This window comes from Eriocheir sinensis, chromosome 16 (assembly GCF_024679095.1).
Source record: "Eriocheir sinensis breed Jianghai 21 chromosome 16, ASM2467909v1, whole genome shotgun sequence".
NCBI lineage: Eukaryota > Metazoa > Arthropoda > Malacostraca > Decapoda > Varunidae > Eriocheir > Eriocheir sinensis.
The window spans coordinates 12,225,674-12,242,488 of NC_066524.1; the positions used below are offsets into that span (position 1 = coordinate 12,225,674).

Here is a 16,815-nt window from a genome sequence, read left to right on the forward strand (position 1 = left end):
TTCTTATCCATCTTTATATATCTGTGTATCTAAACTATCCTTTACTATTTTCATGTGTATCCACTTTTCTTCTTTTCTATCCTATCAACTATTCTATTTTGGTCATGTTCTACCTATCTATCCATCTATCTCTTTATCTATCTACCTATGTATCTTCAATTTTCTTCTCCATCTTTATATGTCATGATGTTCACACTGTCCTCTATAATATCTATCTATTCTTCTGTGTTATCATCTATTATCTATCATTATGTTATCTATTCTGTTATCTATCTATTTTTCTATGTATAGTAATCATGTTAAAGCTATCTTCCACTATTTTCATATATAGGTATCTACATTTCTATTACAATCTTCAAACTATCTTCAACTGTCTATTTGTTTTTTTATGCAATTTTCTTCAAACTATTTTCTACTACTTCCATGTCTATCTTCTTGTCAAGGGGCTTTTATCCATCACGTATCTGCAATCTCACATGTCAATCTACTTATTAGTCTATCTACTTGAAAAATTATCTATTTATCAAGGTAGGTAATCATTAACCAATATATATATCTACTCTTCATATGTCTATCTACTTACTTATAAGTCTACTTGTTTATCTAAGTAGTATTTGCAAGTGTTTGTATCTACAGTATAAAAAAGACCTCAATTAAGTATCAAAATCACTATTACCCATCTATAGACTATTTATTCAGCGGGGATCATGTTTCTTAACGGTCCCTACAAGCGAGAAAAATGAGAAAAAATCACCCCTCACACAAACCATTTCATAATTTATATCAAAGCATTTGTGATCAGATTATGTATCATCTATTTAGGGGGGTTTATACCATGGCACAAATTTGGCCCGTCACTGCTACACGGTAAAGCCACAAATTTGGCCCGTCACTGCTACACGGTAAAGCCACAAATTTGGCCTGTCGCTGCTACCAGGTTAAAGATCAAAACTACTAGAATTACTTACCTGTCACTCCCTCATATTAGTGTGAGACATGTAAATAGAAATAAGTAAACAAATAAATAAATAAATTGGTTCCCTAAAGACTAACTGATGCTATTCATTTATGTGTTCCCATCTATACAGTACAAAAACAGACCTTCTACTTAAATATCAAAACCTCAATAACTAACCATTCTCATTCCCTCATATTAAGTGTCAGACATGTAAATCAATATAACCAAATAAATAAATACATTGGTTCCCTAGAGACTAACTCATGTGTCCCTAAGAATAAAGATTAAATGACAACAACTTACATCAACAACCCTAATAATCACCAAACAACCAGAGCACAGGTAAGCAGAGAACAGATAAGAACAGGTATGCAGAAAACAGGTAAGAATAAGAAGACAGGTAAGCAGAAAACAGCCAAGAATAGGTAAGCAGAGAAAAGAGTAGAATAAGTAAGCAGAGAGGCTGGACAACACTAATTACCTTTGGGATAGTTTGGACATATGATGAGAGTGAGTGAGGAAGATTTTGTGGTGTGTGTATAGGGGCAGGATTTGAGGCGAGGGTGGAGTGAGAGAGTATTGGGAGGAGAGAGTTGGCAGGGAAAGGATTGAACAGTGGCGGCTCGTCAATAGGGACTGTGAGACTGCAGCCACCCCAGTGGATTTCTTGGATTCACGAAAATAATGTTAATTTATTTATTGTTTTGACTCATTTCATCAACAAACAATCTCATATTTATATATGAAAAAAAAAAAAACAAAAACAGAAAAGAAGTAATAATTATTTATTATCAATGATAAAGCCGGAGGCAGAGAGAGAGAGACAGAGATAGAGAGAGAGAGAGGGGGGCAGAGAAGTGCCATGGAGGACTGCCTCTGCCTCCTCAGCTGTTGCTGTTGTGGTGTTGTGTGGGGCGTCGCTCTTATTTGTTTTCTTTTTTTCATTTTTTTTTGATGATTTTAAAATATGATTGATGATATTGATATGGCATTTTTTTTATATTTTGTTGATATTAATCACAAAAACATCATATAAAAAAAATGTTTTTGAATTTTTTTTTTTTTTTTTTTTTTTCTAGAGATTACCGTGCTTTCCTATCTTTCTCATTTTTCTTGAGTTTCTCTTTTCATGCCAATTTTAAATCTTATGATAAAAACAGGAACAGACAGGAACTTCCTTTTTTCAAACACCTCTTCAAACACTAAGCCTGCACTGAGGAAGTCAAGATGAACCTGAAGTATTATGATTAATATAAGAAATAAGAATAAGAATATAATATATAATCTATATATATAATAAAACATTGTATACAATAACAATAAAACATTTAGATTTCATTTAATAACAGAATGAGAGACAGCCCTGGATTGAATGTACTTAAGAGAGTGGCAGATCAAGATTGAGGTAAAGGGAAGAGTAGATAAGTAGAGTGGAAGAAAAATTAATAAAGTTGATGGGTAAGGGATAGATTGTACTGAGGGAGGGTGTCAGAACAGGATTTAAGGAGATGATGGTGTAGATGAGTAAAGTGGAAGAGTATTGAATAGAGAGTTGGCAGTTACAGGATTGAATGTGCTGAGGGAATGTGCTTCAACAGGACTGAGGGACAGGGTGTCAGGAGAAGTAGGGTGGAAGAGTAGTAGACAGAGAGTTGGCTGAGGGAGTGCCGAAACAAAAAAGCTGGAGACGCTTCTGGAACAGCCATCACTTTAGGAGCAACAAAAGCAGAAAAAAGGGAAGCTGCACATTACCCTAGAGGGCCTAGACTGACTTTCAGCATTTACATTTATTTAGGTGTGAATCAGTGTATGAATGTTTGTGTTGAGTGTGTCTGTTCACCATGTTATGGTTTGCAGATTGAAAAGTCTTGCTGCTGTTATCTTGCCCTTATACCCATGCTTATCAATTTTATTTCTAATCTCATTAATGCTTCAAGCTTAACCTCTAGGGATTGACTGACAGGTTTCTCCAGCTGCGAGAAAAGAACGGGTGACAGATTTTTCCCGTCTGCCTTTCATAAGCTTAATCTGAACCGATTTAATTATTTTTGTGTTGGCATGCCTTCCAGGCTAATACACAACTCATCCTCTCAGTCTTCAGCCTCTTCTTGACAGCAGACACAGCTGAGTGTGCATTTTTGTCTCTCATGTGTCTGAGTCCTTGGAGGAAAATAAGGAGCATGTAGGAGTAGTCAGCGACTTGCCACAGTCGACCACACCACCTCATGCACCACTCCAAACACAGGCCTGCTATGCACAGAAAGTCACTTCCCTTCATCACTTCACCACAGAAATACCACTTGACCTAGGGGCTTTGGGTTAAATGCATATTGAAGAGAAAAGATGGATAAGTGTAATGCCATTAAAATTATAACTAGTACAGGTTGAAGCAGAACTGAGATTTTGATAATCGAAGATGAGAAATTTCCAGGAAAATTTCAATACATGCCCGGCTATAGAGGAGAGGTCTTGCCCACCACACCCATCTTTTAGGAGTTAAACCACGCGTGTATTCAGACCATTCCACTTGCCAAAAGCAAAATATGGGATGCTGAATTTCATGACTTTTTTTTTTAAATCTAAGCTCCTTTCAATGTAAACTAGCATCCCCATTTTCTCTCACTGATATACACTGGAAAATATTCTTTGTTGGCTTTTTCCCAACCTCTCATTCTTTTACATATCATAATAAAGTCACCCTTCTCTCCTCTCTCTTCAAGTGTTGGAAGGTTTACTCTTCATTCTCTCTTCATACCACATTCGTGTGTCTGCGTGTGTGCAATTCACCATGGTCTGATCATGTTCTAAGCTCACAATTGCCAGCTAGAACCCTCCCAGAATGAATTGTGTGGGAGTGTGTGTGTATAGGTCGGTAAGTAATGTAGCTTGGCAGGTATATAGGAAGGTAATTAAGCAGTTTTGCCTCTAAAGATAACAAGGACACTAGACAATGCTAATAAACACCAGATAACACTTCAGCGAGATCTAAATACATCCCTAGCAGCATATTGCACCACCCTCACACCCACCTACCCAGCACAGACCCTCTAGACCTGACACTGACATGCCTACCTGAGCACTGTGTCCTTCCTTGCAGCTTTCAGGTGTGATAAACAGATGTCTTGTGATGCCTCAGTCTGGTGCCATCGTGTCAGTAGTGCCCCGGCCCCTCCCTGCCAGTGCCTCAACACGCTCCTGGAAAGAAAGAAAATTGGAATTGTAATAATGTAAAAGATAAAACTTCAATGTGATTACTTACATTTAGAGACACAGTGAATCTTAGGCCCATATTCTCAGACACTTCCAACTCTCATAACTAATATTTCCAAAGGCCACAAAGGAGATTAGTTAGGTTCTCATGAGCTTTTTTACATGTTAACGGCACAGAAACCTTGTCAAATGATTTCTAGGCTCATAAAACTACTCATGGAAATACCCACAACCTTAACAAAAGCCTTAACAAATGTCAGTGTGTAAACCATAATGTCTCAGAATATAGGCTTAGAAACAAGTTAACAAATATGGTGACATATATTACCTACAAAGAAATCACTAGGAATATGAAAATGAGGGAAAACTCTGTAATGCCAAATCTATTAAAAAGTAATTCATTAACCAGAAAATATGAGATAAACAGTACTGGAAATGCATTTGCAATATTGTTATTATTATTACCATGACTATTAATACTATCATTATCATCATCATCTATTATTATCATGATTAAGTAAGAGCATGGCCTACAAATCAATTAGGTAACATCAAAACTGAGGAAATTCATAAACCACCAACAACACGATATAAAAAACTAAGGTAGAAATATTTATATGAAGGGAGAGAAAAGAATGGATACATATATAGTTACATAGTCAAAGTTGGCAAAACAATAAGTCAATAATAATAACAATAATATTTTTAGACAAAACATAAAGAAGATAAAATGGCACACATAAATTTGCTTGATTGCTAAATTATACACAATTATGACAAATATATTAGTAATTAATTTGAACTGTGTACTGGAGAATGAAAAGAGGGGCTTGTGAGGGTTGTGACTGGTGGATGAATTGGAGGGAAGAGTAAAGAGGAAAGTAAAGGAGAAACAAAGAGGGAGAGTAGAAAGTAGGATCAAGAGGAAGTGTAAGAGACTGGGTCAAGAGGAGGATATGAGGACCCAGTATCTTTTTAGTCATACAGCATATATTCAATAACACTCTAAGTAATCATATGACCCTGGAACAAGAAAAATTATGCAGTAGAGAGTAGGATCAAGAGGAAATGTGAGAGACTGGGTCAAGAGGAGGATATGAGGACCCAGTATCTTTTTAGTCATTCAGCATATATTCAGTAACACTCTAAGTAATCATATGACCCTGGAACAAGAAAAATTATGCAGTAGAAATTAGGATCAAGAGTAAATGTAAGAGACTGGGTCAAGAGGAGGATATGTGGACTCAGTATCTTATTAGTCATACAGCATAATTATATTCAGTAACACTTTAAGTAATCATATGACCCTGGAACAAGAAAAATTATGCAAAATCCATGGAAATTTGTGCTGAAAAGAGAGTGGGTCGAGAGGAGGATATGTGGACCCAGTATCTCATTAGTCATTCAGCATATATTCAGTAACACTCTAAATAATCATATGACCCTGGAACAAGAAATATTATGCAGTAGAGAGTAGGATCAAGAGGAAGTGTAAGAGACTGGGTCAAGAGGAGGATATGAGGACCCAGTATCTTATTAGTCATACAGCATAATTATATTCAGTAACACTTTAAATAATCATATGACCCTAGAACATGAAAAATTATGCAAAATCCATGTAAATTTGTGCTGAAAAGAGAGTGGGTCGACAGGAGGATATGAGGACCCAGTATCTTTTTAGTCACACAACATATATTCAGTAACACACTAAATAATCATATGACCCTGGAACAAGAAAAATTATGCAAAATCAATGGAAATTTGTGCTGAAAAGAGACTGATTATTATGTATCCACTTCTTTCCTGAAAACAACACGGCAGAACTTTCCTTTTTTTCTACGGTAGAGGATACAGTACACGGGCATACGTAAGGAATGCAGAAAAAACACACAAAATACTGGCCCAAAAAATTTTCATAGGCATACATAAGAAGAGCATAAAAAGTATATAATCAGTGACCCAACAACTTCAAGGACATACACTAGAAAAGCATGAATCACTGCTCCAACAAAATTTCCAAAGCATACATAAGAGTAGCGTAAGTAGCGGGCTTTTCTTCATTAGTTTCCTTTTTTTTACCCTCGAGCTGTTTTCTTTGCTGTAAAAAATATAATACATAAGAAAGAATATAAAAATCTATATAACACATCTGTCCCAACAAAATTTCCAAAGCATACATAAGAGTAGCGGAGGCTTTTCTTCATTAGAAAAAAATACATAAGAAAAGAATATAAAAATCTATATAACACATCTGTCCCAACAAAATTTCCAAAGCATACATAAGAGTAGTGTGAGTAGCGGGCTTTTCTTCATTAGTTTCCTTTTTTTTACCCTCGAGCTGTTTTCTTTGCTGTAAAAAAAAAAATACATAAGAAAAGAATATAAAAATCTATATAACACATCTGTCCCAACAAAATTTCCAAAGCATACATAAGTTTTTTAGCCCTTGAGTTGTTTCCTTTGCTGTAAAAAAAAAAATACATAAGAAAAGAATATAAAAATCTATATAACACATCTGTCCCAACAAAATTTCCAAAGCATACATAAGAGTAGCGTGAGTAGCGGGCTTTTCTTCATTAGTTTCCTTTTTTCTGGCCCTTGAGCTGTTTCCTTTGCTGTAAAAAAAAAAATACATAAGAAAAGAATATAAAAATCCATAAAACACATCTGTCCCAACAAAATTTCAAGGACATATATTAGAAAACCATAAAAAAGTACACACACACTGCCTCAACACAGATTAAGTCATTGGAGTATGTTGTCATGGCACCGCAACTACTTTGGTAATATGGCACTTCAAAGTAGGGGAATTCAGACTAACAGGCTTATACTGCACACACGAAAGTTACATGAAAGTATATAGTATCACACAGCATTCAAATAAAACAATGCACAGACAAATTTGAGTGTACGAATGATTCTATGCAACGACTCACCCTGAAGAAAAGGATAATATACATCTTAACCCGGTAGCAGCGGGGATCATGTTTCTTAATGGTCCCTCTATGCGAGAAAAATGAGAAAAAATCATCACTCATACAAACTATTTCATAATATATATCAAAGCATTTGTGATCAGTTTATGTATCATCTATTTTGGGGGGTTTAAATCATGGCACAAATTTGGCCCGTCGCTGCTACACGGTAAAGCCACAAATGCTACCGGGTTAACAATTACACCAAACCCCATCGACATAACAATCAATACAGTTCATCATACATACATTTCACCTTCAAGAATAGGGTAATACACATCTTGGCAATTAAACAAAACATATTCCATCAACACATCAATTATACACATTCTCAAGGCACGGACTCAGATGGAAAATTAAATTCACCGTGAGATTAATACATGACAAAATAAAGTATAAAGTCAACGAGTCAGTCAGTCCGTTTTTACATTATTAACATAGCACTGTTCTGTAATACTTCTTATGCCTCATTACTCTTTCTGACTCCCTGAATCAATCTCTCTCTCTCTCTCTCTCTCTCTCTCTCTCTCTCTCTCTCTCTCTCTCTCTCTCTCTCTTGCTTTCTATCTAAATCTGACATCTCATTTCTTTCTCCTTGACACATTTATACAAGTCTCTCACTCTTTCACTCTCTTCACAAACAAACCTTACATGCCTCTATCTCTATTTTGCTCCTTAACAGCACACAACACGTTTTAGCCTTATTGTAATTAATGCTCAGATCTTATTTCATGCAACAACTACCACATGACAGTCTCCTAACAAACCCTATAGGCAAGCCACACCGCATTATTGTTCACATATCAAATTTTGGTGTTAAAAGACCTTTTGAGCTCCCTTTTACCAAGAGATACCAGTAATTGGGGAGGCGGTGGACGAGTGGTCAGTGTGAGGGCGTGGTGAGCCTGTGGACTTAGGATTGAGTCCCACCAATACACGCTGATTTTTCAAACCATCGCCGAGTGGCGGAAGATTATTCACATGCTGCCCAGATCTTCAATCAACCCTAACTTCAGTGCTTGTCAAGTGGAGCACCAGGGGGCAGCATGGCCCAAGCAAGAGACATATAGCACTGCAGCCACCATAAATAAAATTCGCCTACGCCACTAACGGGCGGGGCTGTCCAGGAGGCCCCTCAAGACAGCTTACGTGCGCTAGAAGCAGTACATAAAAAATAATAATAATATAAAAAATAAACAAATAAACTCAAAAATTATTGGTGGCTTCTAAACTACTTAACACTTTCACTGATTTCCACATACTTCATTTCCAGTTGCTTCTTTTGCAACCTATTTGAATCATACTACTTACTAATAGAGATGATTAATAGTATACTAGATGTAGCCATTACACCATACAAGTATTTCATAGAAAGCTAATAGGGAACAAGGTCTGGCTGACTGCTAGTGTTGGTACTGCTCTCAAAGGAAAGGCCTAGGAAGGGAGAGTATGTCATTTTTATTACTACTATTATTATCAGAAATGAAACAGGTAGAGAGGGAGGAGTGCGGACACTTTACACTGCCTATACAGCAGCCACAGAAAAGAACGAAGATTTCAAGAAAGAGAAAATGAAAGTGAGGGCGATGAGAGAGAAGAGGATGAAAATACTGTGGTGAATCAAAAAGACCAAAAAACAGAGTGAAGGACCTGGCTTTAGTGTAAATAATGCTCAGATCTTATTTCATGCAACAACTACCACATGATAGTCTCCTAACAAACCCTATAGGCAAGCCTTCGTGCCTGAGAGTGAGAGTGGGGATGCTCAGGAAGACCAGGTCCATGGATGTGACTGTGAGTCTGAATCCACACCCTAGAATCAGATGGCCATTGGCTGGCAAGCTCATCCGTCCTTTGACAGGTTTTATACTTCATCCTGCTGGGTGTCCAGTCACCCTCCTAACTGGTTAGCCCAGTGGGGAGCTGGTTTAGTAACCAACAGTCTAACCATGCAACAGGCCATACTGGATTACATGGTACCAGTAGTAGTGGTCCAAAATTGAATTTATCATCTCATCTGAGGAATTTTATCCAATGCATCAAATCCTCCTAAATGACGATGAACATTCAAAGTCTGGTGTCATTGGTGCATCCTTGCCCTCGTTACAGTCTGCTGCTGGGCAACATGAGACTGATGCTAGAGAGAAGGCTGAGCTGCTCATGACATTTTGATTCAAAGCTCAGTCATGAGATTTTGCTGTCAAACCCATTCATCAACCCATTCATCAACCAGCCCAAAAGGGAGGATAAACAGCTGAGTGAGCTGCACATTGACTGCCTGGGCCAGGATTAAAACCCAGGCCCACAGATTCATACAGCTAGACATGCTAACCACTTCCCTATGGAGGCATAACTTCTAATAGGACCTACTAATAGCTCCTTCGGGAGGGAGTCAAGACAGAAATGTCGCTGTACACAAATTCCTATACATTTCAATCCTCTTTCTTCTTTCCTCCCTCTTGCTCCTTCATATTTCTACATTTCAGTCTCTTATATAATAGCAATTTATTTTTCTTACACCCATTACCCCACAGTGCTCACATAAATCTTTTTTATTGTATTTTTCACCCCTTGTCTCTAGATACCTACACAATGCTAGCAAGTCTGACCCCTTTCTTCTTTCCACCAGCTAACTGCGTCACCCTTCCCAGCGTCACCAAACCTTCACAACCTCCTTCAGTGCTCATCCATCACTCTTTTCACTATACAAGTACCTCACAGACATAATAGTTCGGAACACTGAGAATTTGGTGAATAAATGAGCTCACATTATTTGAATTTGTTGTTTATACATGTAACCTGTGGGCTGCGTCAATCCCTCGGCTTCGGGCTAGAAAGTGATTGTGGTCTACTTAGTGCCCACGATATGCCAATGAATTTCAGAAAACTAGGTGTTTTCACCACTGTCCTGTATAGTAACTTCAAAGAGAAACACAATAACATTTAGCATTTTCTCACCACCAATCCATCCTATTGACAACGAAAGAAACTGTAATTGTCTAGCTTGCAGCATGGCGGAGATATGATGTTGGGAAGACGTATAATATTGGTCAAGGAGAGGACAGCTATAACTGCTCCCCAAAGCTTTCTCAATTAACAGCTATAGCCATCACCCAGAGGCCACGGGTCAATTGGTTTTAGTTTATTTATGTTGGTTTCTCATCTAATTCTGTTCAACTTGGTCTAAACATGCACTGTTTGAGGCTTTCTTGCCTTACTAGATGGTATTTGAATAACATGTCATTGAGGTTTATTTGCTATACTAAAAAATTGAGTGATGTGCTATTTGATGGCTGCTCACTTTACTGTATAAATATTGGTTGGCTTGCCTTATTCTAGGGACTGCTCGCTCTACTCAATAATTGTTGGTTGATTTGCACTATTTGTGGAATGCTCACTATAAAACACTTGCCTGCACCATTACAGCCTGGGGACAATCAGCAGGCCCTATCAAGACAGCCTACCAACGCTATAAGATGAACATAAAAAATATTAAATACAATTATACCTCAGTTTACGAGTGCCTTAGTTTATGAGCATTTTGATTTATGAGCAAAAATATTTCACTAAAGATACCTTGGTTTATGAGCGGTGACTTGGTGTACAAGCATTCTGTTTGTACAAGTCGAAGACGCGAGCGTGGGTTTCCTTTGTTCGCTGCCAGACGAGAGCGCTCAGAGCAGAAAACAATGGGAATGGGGTCTCAAGCTGGTATCACACTAGGCATTTTTCTTCCAACCAACCGCGTTGGCGGTAGGCATAACCAGCAACTCCAACTTTTCTGGGTGTGCGTCACATACGACCAAGGTCGGTTGCCCGTATCCAAAATGTAAACAAACCAGTCGCCCTGTATCCACATGGCGCTGTTTGCCAAAGTAAGGGCTGTTGTGACTTGTGTTGCTGTTACTCTAATTATGGACTTGTTGCTACAGTTAAATGGATGGAAGCGGTTGTGGGTACAATCATGGCTTCAAAGACGGGAGGACAGGAGTATTTACTAAAACCAACAACTCAATCCCGGTTGGGCATACGGACAACCGCAGTTGCTCCTAGCTCCAACGGTTGGAGGAAAATGCCCAGCGTGACACCGCCCTCAGTACAGGTTGTACACTCGAAGAGGTAACACCCATCCGCTCGTGTCCGCTTACATTTGTGCTCTAGCGTGTGATCTTTGTGTTTTCAGCACTATATTATCAATATATTATTTATATCTTATACTATATTATTTATATTTATATCATTATACTATATTATTTTTAATATTTATCATTACTATGTTAGTAAAATTACTTTTATTCTTTATAAAATAACATTCAACAGGAATTACAAGACTCCAGACTGGAGGCTGCAGAGCGCTTAACCTCAGACCTTGCTATTATTTCCAATTTGGGTAAAAGGAACCTTGTGTTCTTCAATGCCTCAAAAAATCAATTTCTTCACCTATCAACTCAACACAATCTTCCAAACACCTATCCCCTATTCTTCGACATCACTCAACTGTCACCTTCTGCAACACTAAACATCCTCTGTCTATCCTCAACTCATAATCTTAACTGGAAACTTCACATCTCCTCTCTCACTAAATCAGCTTCCTCGAGGTTGGGCGTTCTGTATCGTCTCCGCCAGTTCTTCTCCCCCGCACAGTTGCTATCCATATACAGGGGCCTTGTTCGCCCTCGTATGGAGTATGCATCTCAAGTGTGGGGGGGCTCCACTCACACAACTCTCCTGGACAGAATGGAGTATAAGGCTCTTCGTCTCATCAGCTCTCCTCCTCTTACTGATAGTCTTCTACCTCTTAAATTCCGCCACCATGTTGCCTCTCTTTCTATCTTCTATCGATATTTTCATGCTGACTGCTCTTCTGAACTTGCTAACTGCATGCCTTCCCCCCTCCTCCGGCCTCGCCACTCACGACTTTCTACTCAAGCTCATCCCTTTACTGTCCAAATCCCTTACACATGAGTTAACCAGCATTTTCACTCTTTCATCCCTCACGCTGGTAAACTCTGGAACAATCTTCCTTCATCTGTATTTCCTCCTACCTATGACTTGAACTCTTTCAAGAGGAGGGTATCAGGACACCTCTCCTCCCGAAATTGACCTATCTTTCGGCAACTCCTCTGGACTCTTTGTAGGAGCAGTGAGTAGCAGGCTTTTATTTTTTTCATTATTGTTTTATTTTTTTCCCTTGAACTTCTTCCTCTATTGTGAAAAAATAATAAATAAATAAATAAATAAAAACATAAAATTATTTTTGTTAATATTTTTGGGGGGATATGGGACGCATTAATTGGTTTCACATTAATTGAAATGGGTAAATTCGTTTTGGTTTAAGAGTTTTTTGGTTTGCGAGCAAAATTACAGAATGAATTAAACTCGTAAACCGAGGTATGATTGTAATCGTTGGCAGACTTGCATTATTTTAAAGGCTGCTTACTCAATTACATAACTGTCGGTTGACTTGCACTATGTCAAAGGCTGCTCCTTCTATTGGATCATTTTTGGTTGATGTATTATTTTAAGGACTACTCACTCTGCGGGGTCATTTTTGGTTGCCTTGTGCTATTCTAACGACTCCTCAATATACTTGGTAAATTTTGGTTGACTTACTCTTTTAAAGACTGCTTGTTTTACATTAAAACCTCACTTTTATGGACTTTGATATAACAAATTTTGGCTTTATAAACTTTTTAGGCCAGTCCAGTATATGCAGGGATTTATCAAACAAGTTTGATAAGTGCAGGGTTCAATTCAGAGGTGGGCCGGCCAAATATGTACATGCATGTCAGTAGGTGGCATGGGAAACAAAACCAACCAGGCGGTGCAAGTCTAGTCAGTCTAGCTTTATCCGCCCAACTTTAAACACCTCCACTCTCGTCCTTTCATGCCTCACTCTTCACTTAATATAACAAACAAACTTCATTATGTACGAAAATGGTCAGAGACAGCAAACTTTCCGCTCACATAACGAACAAAGTTTGTTATATGCAAAAAGTTCAAATCCGTTGGATATAGTCACCCCTTTCCCCCAACTGGTTCATTACAGTGAGGGTTTACTGTTCTTGATAATTGTTGACTGACACTAGTTTAAGGGCTTGCTCTACTATATCATTACTGGTTGACTTGTGCTATTTTTGTAATTTACGCTGCCTGTAACGTGCTATTTGATCTCATATTATTTTGGGATCTGCTGTGCCTCATCTCAATTCTTTCAATGTCAGCACTGCAATGATTATAGCATCGCCTACCACTTCTTATCTTTACCTTGTTGCTTACTATCCTCCCACTTGTTCACCTGACATTGCAAAAGTATTCACAGCCTCAATTTCTCTCTCCATTTCCTGTCTGTTCTATTTAAAATATCCTTCCATCAATTTGTTTATTTGACAAGTATCCAACAGACCATAACAGTATCTTACACAACTATTTTTATCTCTGCTTCCTGTCCTTTTATTTGCTATGCTTTTTAGAGATTCCACCAACTTCTTTCCCCGTAGGGCTACTTCTTGTACTTCACCATTTCCTTCTTTTGGGGTGGGTTCTAACTTCCAACATAATATTCCTTAGATAGCAAAAGTCATTTACTCCATAAGCTTTCTTGATAGAATTCCTGCACTCTAGACATCAGCCAGTTTTTAGATTTTAAATTATCCTGTCCTGCCTTCGTAAATTTGAAATGCATGTATTTTTTGCCCTGCAGGAATTTGGAACCAGTGGAGCTTGAATGAATTGATTTTTACTGTGTAACCAGCAGACTGCATAGCCTTCCTTTTTTTGTGGTGCTATTTTTCTTGTTCTTTCCTCCCACAAATTCCTTCATTTTTATTGTTAGGCTCATAATTCACTAACTCGGTGCATCTGATTAATCTCGCCAACTTCCTTCCTAAAGCGTCTCTTTTTTGCGATTTCCTCATCTACTCTAATTTGTATTGGGTATCTAAACCCAATTTCTAAACGTCATCATACAAGTGACAGATTCAAGTAACGTTGTCTTTGTATCGCTACTTTTAGCACTTTTTTATATTCTCATATCTGTATTGTGTCATGCTCCTGATCTAATTACTGTTATGCATACAACTATATCTATCATTTTATAAAACCATATCTATCATTTTCATCGTAAGCTTACTTTTCGCACTTCTTTTGTATTCTCTTTTTTTTACAACACAAAAGGCAATCCACGGGCAACACTCAAAATGGAGAAAATGCCCACAATAGCACCTACTGCTCCTAAAAAGGGGACATGAGGACTTCCTAAATAGATACTCATATATGGTTGGAGAGGTGTCTTGATACTCCCCTCTTGAAAGTGCTCAAGTCGTAGGAAGGAAAAAATATATACAAAGGAAAGAAAGGTAAAGTTGGGGGCATACATTATAGCTGCGCATGGCTTTAGTGCTCATCTATGTCTCATTGGCCCTTGAGCCTGTGGTTGATAAGAACCCATTACCCCGAGACACAGGGCAGGTGTGACATCGGGGATACCACAGTCTACCTTCCCCAAGCACCCATTTATCAACCAGCCCGAAAGGGAGGATAACAGCTGGGTGAAAAGGATGAAAGTATGAAGATGCTGGTTTACTCTTGCATAAGGGATTTGGACAGCATAGGGGTGAGCTAGAATAGGAATTCTAGTGCAGCACGGCCACAGGAGTCGTGGAAGCATGCACATATCAAGAAAATAGTGGTAAGAAATAGAAAAGGAAGCAATAATACATCAGAATTTAAGTTGCAGAAACCTGTCAGTAAGAGAAGGGGAATTGATGAAACGAAGACCCATGGACAGACGAGACCCTCATATAGGTAACATCCGGGAGAGAAAAAGAATTGCTGGAGAAGATACAAAACATCTAACCACAAGGAAGCAGACATAGCAAGATTATTTGTATGATTTTTATCAGGTCCAGCTCCTAATCTAATCATCAGTGCAAAGAACAGATCCAACTGAATTCATACCTCACAAGGGTATTTCTTGCACTTTTTCCACAAACTTTTATATATTTATTGCATCAAGTTTTGAACCTAATGATCATGCATAAGACTGATCCCACCAGCTTCATACCTCATCAGGCTATTTCTTGAACTTCTCTTTCCGTGTAATGTTAATTTCTATTTTTTTCTAATTCCTAGTCTGATGAGCCGTGGATACAATATAATGATCCACCTTTCTTTAAGCCTGTTGTGATTCGGTAGTTCCTTTCCTTCTGGCAAGTTGCATGGTGCAGGAGGAAGATGAGGAAGGGAAAAAAATGAACTGGCAGGTGAAGAGAGTGGAGGGCAGGGAAGGGAGAAACTGTAGTTGGGGATGAACTGGAGGAGGAAGTGGAAGGTAAGGAATGGAGAGAGAAGCAGGGGATGTACTGACAGAGGAAGGGAGTGGAGGGTGAGGAAGTGGCTGATGAACTGGTGGAAGAGGGGAGTGCCTTGTCATGTGGAAAGGGGAACCTGCCGAGTCATGAGTTTACAGTAAAAGCTAAAGGTAAAGTAGGGGGCATACGCTATAGCTGCATGTGGCCTCCGTGCTCATCTCCGTCCCATAAGCCCTTGAGCCTGTGGTGGGATGGAGCCAATAACCCCGGGACACAGGGCCAGTGTGACATTCAGGTTACGACGGTTTACCGTCCCCAGGTTTCCCCAGGTACCCATTTATCAACCAGATTAAAAGGGAGGATGAACAGCTGGGTGAGCTGCACAACAACTGCCCAGGTCGGGATTCAAACCCAGCTGAGTAGTAGCTAGGCATGCTAACCACTAGACCACGGAGGCGCTTACAGTGAGGTGGATTGATATTTTTGTCAGTGACCGTTCAAATGCTTCTGCTGGGCACCACAATACAATTCTGTCCATGCCACAGGCTGCAGTGAACCATCAATGCCCATAAAGATACCTTACTAATGCAACTGAATTTCATAATCTCTTGGCATTCATTTTCTCCATAAAAAACACATTTGTGTGGCTCTTGGAAAGGGGGGTGCATGGTCTTGCTGTTCAACGAGCCATGCTAGCCACTGGTCACTAACAATCATTTTACAAATTATGGTTAAGGGACGGGGAGGCGGTGGCTGAGTGGTCAGCCTAATGGAGCAGTGTCTGGGAAGACCTGAGTTAAGGCCCAACCACTACAAGCTGACAATTTTCAGTCATCAGTGAGTGGCCTGTGACTACCCACATGCTGTCCTGAAGACCACCTATCAACCCAGACTCTACATAAATTCTCAAGGGGGGAGTATGAGCCAAGCATGATAGCTTCACTATAAAACATTGGGTTGGGGCCAACCAGCAGGCTCTATGAAGAAAGCCTACTGGTACTACAGGCTAAACATATAAAGGAAAAGAAAAAAAGGAAGGTATAGCCTTCAATCATTCAATGGTATATGAAAAATGAGGAAGCACAGTACAAACAAGTGTTAATACAGTAAACCACAATATTTTAGGACCTCAATATAACGAATTTCAGCTCTAACAAATTTTAAAGGGCCAGTCCGATATATGCGAGGGCATATCAAACAAGTTCAGCAAGTGCGGAGTTCAGTTCGGTGGTGGGCCGGCCAAACATGTACATGCGCATCAATCGGCGGTGGTGGAAACAAAGCCAACCAGGTGGTGCGTGTCTATAGTGAAACCAAATTGTCGAGTCCGTTTGGGCGTTGGCTCCCGCGGGTCCTTTCC

At 39.0% G+C, this 16,815-nt stretch overlaps 1 protein-coding gene across 1 annotated transcript in view; it reads right to left on the reverse strand.

Annotated features, from left to right (window-relative positions):
• LOC126999300 (nascent polypeptide-associated complex subunit alpha, muscle-specific form-like) overlaps positions 1–16,815 on the reverse strand; it is a 48,865-nt gene that overhangs the window by 8,476 nt on the left and 23,574 nt on the right. The window contains exon 3 of the transcript XR_007753227.1: positions 4,031–4,153. The gene's annotated coding sequence lies outside the window, so the exon portion shown is untranslated. The remainder of the gene's footprint in view (positions 1–4,030; positions 4,154–16,815) is intronic.